Here is an 8,758-nt window from a genome sequence, read left to right on the forward strand (position 1 = left end):
GTTATAGATATTATTGTTTTGTAACTCTTGTCGGAAACATTTCTTGTCCTTTAATGTTTGCTTATCCAGATTAAGAAACTTTCTCTTAAGATATCTGTGATATTTAGAAATGTCATAAAGTATTTGTTTCTCTAAAGCATTTAACTTTTCTCTCTACTTAAACCATGTGAAATTCAAAACCTCAGTGTGTACTCTTTCTTTCATGGCCATTACTATTGTTTGCATAAGTTCAATAAGAATCTGTTCATTTTATAGTAGGACACCATTGGAAATACTGGTTATTTTACCAAGGCTTTGACTGGAATGTCCTATTTGCGAGTGATGCATAGACTCAGATGTGACCTTGCGGGGGACCAGTCTAAGGGTCCCTGAGTAGGGGGTTGGTGTCTGCGAAGTATCTATAAGAAAGAACACAGACAACATGAATGGTGGAAGAGACCACACTTTACTGTGAAACTTGGTGTCTTATATACCATAGGTGATTACATCTTTCTTTTAATAATTACATTGTTTGCCACTTCTTAGGAATCACATGTTTCAGAAAAGATCATTGTTTTCACAGAAGAGAGAACAGAAAATTAAAGACAGGAATGAAATACAGAAGATCAAAAAACATAATTTATCACTAAAAATACATCAGCGGGGGTCTTATTTTGCGTATATAGTGTAATATTAACTGAAACTTATGACAAGGCTATTTTTCTTTAAAGGTTTAAACAATAGTCTGTGAGTAAGGTGCCTCTAACTAGGGAGGAAGTTTCAATCAGAAAATCTGCCCATTTACTGAAACCACAATTACCAAGAGGCATGAATAATAGGAGAACTAACCCCAGTCTCTGATCCACTTAGGTCAAGCAGTCATGTGCACACATTTTCAAGTAGGGGAAGCAGGGTCCCAAAGGCCACACAGCACTGCATCCCAGTCTCCCAGGACCTATGTTCTTTTTGTCCTGATCCTCAAATGGGGGGAGGCCAACTGTTATCCAGGGTAGCGCCTTCCTAGACAAGGCTAGGGACTTTGCGATTACATACGCTCCCCCCTGGAGGCTTTGCCATCTCAGTGGAATCACCTCCGCAGGCTTTTTGGGTGGATGGGCCCCAACATGATCTGACAGCTTTAAGGAACTAAGGTTGACTTTATGGAACATGGAAACTGGGGCTGGATACCTTTTTCACAGAGTTCCCAGCAGACTCCCCAAGTGAGTAAAAAGGTCACTCCCCGACCTACATGAGGGTCTCAGTCACGCCCTACGTGAGGGTCCTGGGCCCTCTCTATGATTGGTTGATACTCTAAATGTTGTGATTGGATCCCACTACTGCCAGTATTGATAGGGGGGTACGGAATGGAACGCTATGCCTGTGTTGTCAAAAGCCCTTTGCTTTTGCATGTGTGACTCGGTCTCCCTGGTAGTCTCTGATTTCTTTTGAGGCGATATTGGAAACTTGGCCATAACAGAGGCTGAGAATCTCCTCCACGGGGATCAGTCAGGACCAGTGGGGGTGGGGGCTGGGAAGCACCTCCACGGGGATCAGTCAGGAAGGGTATAATAGAAGCCCCACTGCACCAGCTTAATCCTGCCATGTGAGAACAGAGGAATCTCTCAACACCACCAGGGACCAAGGTTCCATCTGTATTTTTGGCCTGGTGTCCTCAGGAGGTGGACAAAGGAGCTGCTTCCCTCTGGGCATTGCATCTGTGTCCCAGGATATGCAGAAAGCAAACAGCAAAGTATGCTCTGGAAGCGCCCTTCTTCCCAAGTACCTCTCACTGGCCACTGTGGGTCCTGGGGCCACCCAACTGGAAAAGAGACTGGGCCATCACAGGAAGTCGTGGGGGAATGGCTCTCAGGTGGGAGCTGGGGTGTTCTGCCCCATGCAGACCATGTGGGGTGTCCTGTAGGAGCTAAGCCAGCAGGCTGCAGTCCCCTTCAGCCTGTGGGCACCAGTTCAAAATGGCACCAGGGAGCATTGGGGTCATGACCTCCCTGTGGCCAGGTTTGGCTGTGGAGAGTTGGGCTCACCTTGCTGGGCGGTGGGGTAGCTGTGGGTCGAGGTCCTGGGTGCCATGCCTGTGAGCTGGAGGGTCCTGAGGGGTCCCTGCAGCTGAGAGAAGGGGAGAGCAGCAACTGCCCCTGGAAGGGTGGCCAGGAGGGGGCTGGGTGACCGTGGTAAGTGTGTGTACCACCCTGAGACTGCTGGGCTCAAGGATCAGAGGGGTGAGTGTAGGTTGGGGGGGGTTCACTGTAAGGGCCTTCTCAGTGGTCAGACTTGTGGGGCTGGGGAGTGTGATCTGGGGGCCATCGTCTTCTGGGGTGGAAGGGAGGGAAGGGGCCGCCGCTTCTAGGCTGCTGGCCGAACAGTGCGTCCTGGCAGGAGTGTGTCCTCCTTCAGGGCTGCATGGGGTTCCCTGGGATGTGCCCCCAGAATGGCTGCATCTGGCTCTGTGGATGGGGGGAGGTGTGTGTGAACTGAAGCTTCAGTGTGCTGACCTCAGGGACCCAGAAATGTGTGGCTTTTGTCCCTTGCCTGGGGGCAGGAGCACTGGCTTATTGGTTCCCTACCTTACTGGGGGCTCCAGCGCTGGAGGTTCTCCTCTGGGCCTGAAACTTGCAAATCTGAGTCCCCATGTGCCCTTTGCCCCCTTCATCACCATCTTGGACCAGGGCTCCTGACCACAGTGAGCACAGCCCTGTATTGAGCTCCAGCTGGGTCCTGAGCCCTACTGCAGGTCCCCAGGACCTCAGACCCCCAGGCTCCCCCATCTGGCGCTCCCCCTCCCATCAGGGGGCATCCTTGCCAGCCCCTGGGTCCCCATCGCCAAGTCCTGGTGCTACTCCTCTCCACCTGCAGCTAGAGTGCCTCGTCCTCCAGAAAGGGGACCTGACTGACACACACAGCTCACACTGTATGTGTGCAAACGTCTGCACAACCCCAGGGCTGCATGTGCCCCCTGTGCTCACACCCCAGAAGAGAAATTTCAGGGACACCCATGGAGGGAATGCCCAGCTTTAAGGTAAAGTCCTTGAAAACATCCCAGGCCTGAGGAGAGGGAGGGGTGAGGAGGAGAGGGGCTGGGCGGGAAGGGGAGGCAGGAGGGGGTTTGCTGTCTACCGCTTATCTGCTTCCTGCCCAGGCTGTGTGATGCGGAGCCCTGGGCACCGGAGGGAACAGGGTGCTTGGAGCCCCGCTGGCTGTGCACCCACGACCAGTGCTGGCTGGTGGGGCCCAGCTGGACGAGTCTCCTCCCAGGAAGGGAGCCCCATGAGTTGGGTGCTCCAGACCCTCTGGAGACTGGTCCCGGGTGATGGGTGGGAGGGTGCAGGCTGGTGGGGGCCCCAGAGAAGACCTGGCTCCTCTGCCCGGCTCCACATGCTGGGTTCCAGCTTTTGGGAGTCCTGCTGTGGGTTGGGGGCCCCTGGCTGCCCCGTGTGGCCAAGTCCTCAGTGCTGGGACAGGGGCTCTGGAGGACCCAAGGCTGGGGCTTGGGGCTTCCGGGAGAATACTGCCTGGATGGCCGTCTCCACAGGGGAGGGCAGAGGGCTAAGCAGGAGATGGGTAGGAAGGGTGGGCGCGTCCCTCTGGGGGCCTTCCTAGTGCTGCCTGCCTGGGGGCTGGCAGCTGACTGGCATCTGACGGGCTGGCTGCCAGCCGGGCATTCCTAAAGGTCCCTGGGGCCTGGGTGGGCTCTGTCCAGCTGTGGTAGCGGCAGATCTGTTCTCGGGGAGCTCATGCCCAGCCAACCTCGGCAGAGGGCAGAGGACAGGTCTGTGCTCTGGGCACTCGCTCTGGATCAGTGATATGAGGGGTCCCACCTGCTGACCGCTGGTCCAGGGCAGCAGGGGCAGGAGAAGATGCTTGTGTCTCCCTGTGGGACCCTGGGCCCAAGGGTCTGCTCTGGAGGGTGAGGATAGGGCCTCGCTCCCCACTGTCCAGCCTGTCCTCCTGTCCTGACCCTGAAATGGGGGTACGGAGGGGAATCCGGGACAACCGGTCACCCACGGGGTCTGCGGACACCTCCTGGCTGGGGGCGGGCTCCCCTGTCTGACCACTGGTTCAGGCTGGGCCCCCAGAGACCAAGGGGGTATTTCCGGCCGCAACCAATGTCTCACTGCTAGTTCCCACCAGACACGCTGACCCTGGGATGCTCAGAGTCCTCTAGGCTCCTTCTTGGCTGCGGGTCCCTCACCCGAAGGGATGAGCTGCTGGGTGGAAGTGTGCTGGCTGGTGGGGCCCACGGGCAGGTTTTATGAATGACCTGAGCACTGTGGGCCCACCCGCTGCTACCCACCCTGCCTCAGGCCCGCAGAACATCCACCAAGGACCCCAGGTCGGGAGGCTGCATTGGGCAGGACCCCTCCTCAGGCTGTCGCTGACCCCTGAGCTGGGTGGGAGGATGCAGACATTAGATCGGGAGGCAGGCCCCTTTGCAGGTGGACCCAGTTGGTGGCAGGAGTTTCTCACCTGGAGAGTGTCACCTCAGGGCCAGCTTCCACTGTGCCACCAGGACACAGACTGGCTTGTACACCCGACCTGCTGGGGGCTCAGCCCCCTTCTTGGTCTCGTGTGATGTATAGGCGGGGGCTTCTCCATGCTGCCCACTCCTCCTGAGCTCTGGGTCATGGAGTTCCAGTGCCTGAGGGTTCTGGGGGCACGTTCAATCCAGTCTGGAGTCTGGTTGAGCTCCAGTTGGGTTTGTGGGCTCTGAGGCAGAGGCTAGCCTCCCCCGGCCTATGCTGCGTGGAACAGGGTTGTAGCCTGAGCACAGGTCTGGTGGGCTAGCCTCCTGCTCCTTGGGCCCTTGGGCATGTGGGATCTGTCCTTCCTGTGAGGGGTCTCCTGGCTGGTCACTGTCAGGAGGAGCGGGATTCCTGTGGGCAGAGGGCTCAAGGAAGTGTTTTTGAGTCTGTCCTAAGCCACTGTGGGGGTCATTCCCCCATGAGAGGGTCCCAGGCAGAATCTCCCCTCCCTCCTGGTCCCACTGGAGAGGGGGCGGAAGGCTGGCACCCTCAGCCCAGCTCCCCCTACAGGAGCCCCAGCCCCTCCCCTGCATTGGCAGTGCCCTGTACATCTGCCCTCCACTTGGCAGGTGTGGGGTTTTGGGTACTGGGACTTGGTAGAGAGGCCAGTACCCCGCCTGGGCCACAGGCTCACAGAGCGCTTGCAGGGGTCGGCTCAGCTCTGGGTCAGGTTCCGGGCCTGAGCCTCCCCCACCCCAGCCGCTGCCTGGTGTTTGCTCTGCAGCGAGTGTCACTGTGTGGAGCCTGGCTCCCCATCCTCTGTGGCTTTCCCTCCCCAGAGGGGCTGTAGCACAGCAGGAGGAGGGAAGAGGATGGGAGAGCTCAGGGAGCAGGAAGAGGAGGTGAGGGCTGGGCCCTGGGGAGGGTTCCCTGCAGAGGACTTGCGAGGTGCCTGTCCACCATCCACATGCCCAGGCCTGGGCCCAGGGTGCAAGAGGGCCTGCTGGGGAGAAAACTCGGTGCTGTCCTCTTGTCCATGGAGGGGGGCCTCTCGGGGAGCAAAGCCGGCAGGTGGGAGGAGGGGTCTGGCTCTGGAGGTCAGCGCTGCCCATACCCTTTCCATCAGGCCCTTGCACTGCACCTTGGGGTCCAGGCCACAGTGTCTGCAGCCCTGCCTTGGGACAGCACCAACATGTGGTCTGCAGCCTCCGATGACAATTGGGAGGGGGTAGGCCCAGCCCCAAGCATGAGGCACTGGGCCCTGGGGAGGGAGGCTGGTTTTGAGCGTAGGCCATGTCACTGTGGGAGGTACTACCCCAGTACCCACGGTGACAGAGGCTCAGACAATATGTCCTGTCCCCGAGGCCCAGGGGAGGGCCCTGCTCACAGCTGCTCAGGCTGTCCTGGCCGAGACCATGGCCCCTTCAGCCTGCCTCTGAGGGACACGCTGAGGCAGGTGTCCTCCTGGGAGGTGGAGTTTGAGCTGGGCTGGGAGCTGAAGCCTGAGGGAGGGGCCCTGGGTCCCCTGGGTCCTGACCCTGACATGACTCATCTGCAGTGGGTGGTGAGGAGCTGGGCGTCTAGGACTGGTCCCTGATGGCTCCTCTGTGGAGGGTGTGTGGGTGGGCAGATGTTAAGTTGTACCAGCCTGGGGGCTCTGTGCTCACTGTCCTGCTGGGCTTGGGCAACGGGGCTCAGAGTTACTGACCCCTCAGCCTCTGTGTGCACCCAGGCCTGTGGATTCCTCCTGCCTGGCCCCAGCACAGCCCTCTAGCTACACTGGATGCCACCTCCTCCTTCAGAATCCGTCAGCCCTGGAGGCCCTCTAGACGGACCCCAGCAAGAGGGGCCCTTCCCTCCAGGGCTAGAGGCTAGAGGTCGATGCCTCAGTCGGAAAAGGGTGAGCCACCAGGCCTGGGGGCAGAGGTGGCCTGTAGGCAGCGCGTGGTGCTGGGCCAGGCTTCTGCTATGAGGGGCATCACTGTGGTACCCGTAGTTATAAACCACTGTGTGACGCCCTGTGACAATAACCGGGCCTGGTCCCTGCAGGCGGGGCTGGTGGGAGGCACTTCCTCAGGACGGGGAGGGTCCAGGGACCACGAGGGAGCTGCTCTGGGACCGGGACCTGAGCCAGTTGCCAGAATGGAGGCCGCAGTCTGCAGGCCTGGGTGGGCTGGGAGGGAAGAGGACGTGCCCAGCGCGCCTGGGCTGGTGCAAGGTGGACGCCAGGACTGGGTGCCGTGGGGCAGGCTGGACGTGGAGGTGCGGGTCTGCTGCATTGGTAGAGCTCAGGACACCTGCTCCAGTGTCGGGACAGCAGCATCAGGGGCCACGGGCTGGCCAGTGAGAGGCTGTCCACTGTCGGAGCCTGCGGTGGGCTGGCAGGGGCTTGGGGCTCGGCTCAGGTCTGAGGGGCCCTGGATGGGGAGGGCAGAGGGGTTGGAGGGTGCCCAGCACTGCCCCATGGCTTCCAGTCAGGCCCTGTGGGGGGACGGTTCCCAACACCACTGCCCTTTGCCTAGGCCTCCCAGGCTGCCCTTCTGGGAGCTTTGGGCTGCGTCTGTAAGTCACACAGTAGATGTGGTCGCACCGCCTGCCCCCCAGATAAAATTTGTGCTGTCCAGTGGCCAGTGTCCCAGGAAAGTCCACCCAGCGGTGGTGCCCCTGCTGGGAACGGAATCCTGGGTGTGGGCGGGGGCAGAGTGTGCTTAGGAGGAACCCGGGGACCCCCAGATGTGCAGTGGAGGGGCAGAGCCGGGGGCAGCGGTGTGGGTGAGAGCTGGATGAGGCCCTGGACAGTGACCTTCCCCGGAGCCTGGGGACAAAGAGGGGAGCGCAGCTCTGGGCCCCCAGAAAGGGCTTTCCCTGGGGGCCATGCATTGTCTGGCCTTTGGGCAATGACCAGAGCCTGCACGGCTCAGCCAGGATGGGACCCACGTCTTTGAGGATGGCACGGGCTGGGAGGTGCCCCACTCCCCGCCCACCTTGTCCTGCCCCTAATGTCCGTTAGCTTGTCCGCTGCCTAGTGTGGGCCCAGCTCCATCGTCCACTCCCGTCAGCCCCCGGGGGTCTCCAGGGGTCCTGCCCACTGGGAGTTTGTCCTGGGTAGACGCTGTCCTTCCTGCTCAGGTCCCCCTTGAGCAGGTCTGTTTTTGCCAGTGGGGTGTTGTGGCCTCCTCAGAGCCCTGTGAAGCCCCGGCTGTGGTGGATGTGGGCCGAAGGTCCCCCCCCCCTGACCCTCAGGAGCCGGCGGGAGGTTCCTGCGGCTCTGTACAGTTTTTGCTGCTGGGTCTGTCACTGTGGTAGTAGCTATTGTAGTAACACAGTGGAAAGTTCCTTGTCAAAAACCCCCTGTGTGTGGTGGAGGGGCCCCTCCCTGGCCCGAGGCCTTGGCATCCATCGGGGCGTGTCTGCACAGGTGCCCAGTGCTGCCCACGTGGTGGGGAGCTGGAGTGGTCCGGCCCCCCTCACCTGCCCTGTCTCCCCAGGGACACCAGCTGCAGTGGTGTGGTTACCAGGGATGTGGAGGGTCCCTGGGGCTTTCACACCCACTAGGGGTGCCCACATCTGTGGCACAGGCTGGGGAAGAGTGTCCATTTCGGGGGGGGCTGTGTCTGCAGCGTGTCTCCAGGGTCCTTGGGGGCCTCCTGGTGAGGCCAGGTTTGGACCAGGCCAAGGGGACCACTGAGCATGGGGTGGAAGGTCCAGCCAGACTGGTCGAGGGGCACCTGGATCTCTCGGTCCTCCCTGAAGGAACGTTTCCAAAACCAGGTTCACACAGCCTTCCCTGAAGGGGAGAGTCCCTCCTGCCTTCCCAGGTCCCTCAGGGCAGGGCCCCAGCCTGCGTGGGGAGCAGGTCCTGGGGTGCTGTGGGGTGTGGGTGTGTGGGGTGTGGGAGGCTGTGGGGTGTGTGTGCTGTGGGCTCTGGGTGCTGTGTGGTGTGGGTGTTGTTAGGTTGGAGCGCTGCGGGGTAGGGGTGATGTGAAGTTGGGGTGCTGTGGGTTTGGGATGCTGTGGGGTGATGTGGGGTGTGGAGCGATCTGAGGTTTGTGTGCTGTGTGGTGTGGGGTGATGTCAGGTGGGGTGATGTGAGGTCTGGGGTGCTATGCGGGTGAGGTGATGTGGGGTGCTGTGGGGTTGGGATGACGTGAGGTGTGGGGTGATGTGGGGTGTGGGGTGATGTAAGGTTATGGTGATATGAAGTTGGGGTGCTGTGCAGTGCTGTGGGGTATGGGTGCTGTGGGGTCTGGGAGCTGTGGGGCCTGGGGAGTGAGGTGCTGTGGGGTGTGGGTGCTGTGGGG

General features: G+C 59.9%; 1 gene segment (V, D, J or C); it reads right to left on the reverse strand.

Annotated features, from left to right (window-relative positions):
* Positions 1-8,758, reverse strand: part of LOC115292453 — a 494,271-nt gene that overhangs the window by 120,568 nt on the left and 364,945 nt on the right.

This window comes from Suricata suricatta, chromosome 5, assembly GCF_006229205.1.
Source record: "Suricata suricatta isolate VVHF042 chromosome 5, meerkat_22Aug2017_6uvM2_HiC, whole genome shotgun sequence".
NCBI lineage: Eukaryota > Metazoa > Chordata > Mammalia > Carnivora > Herpestidae > Suricata > Suricata suricatta.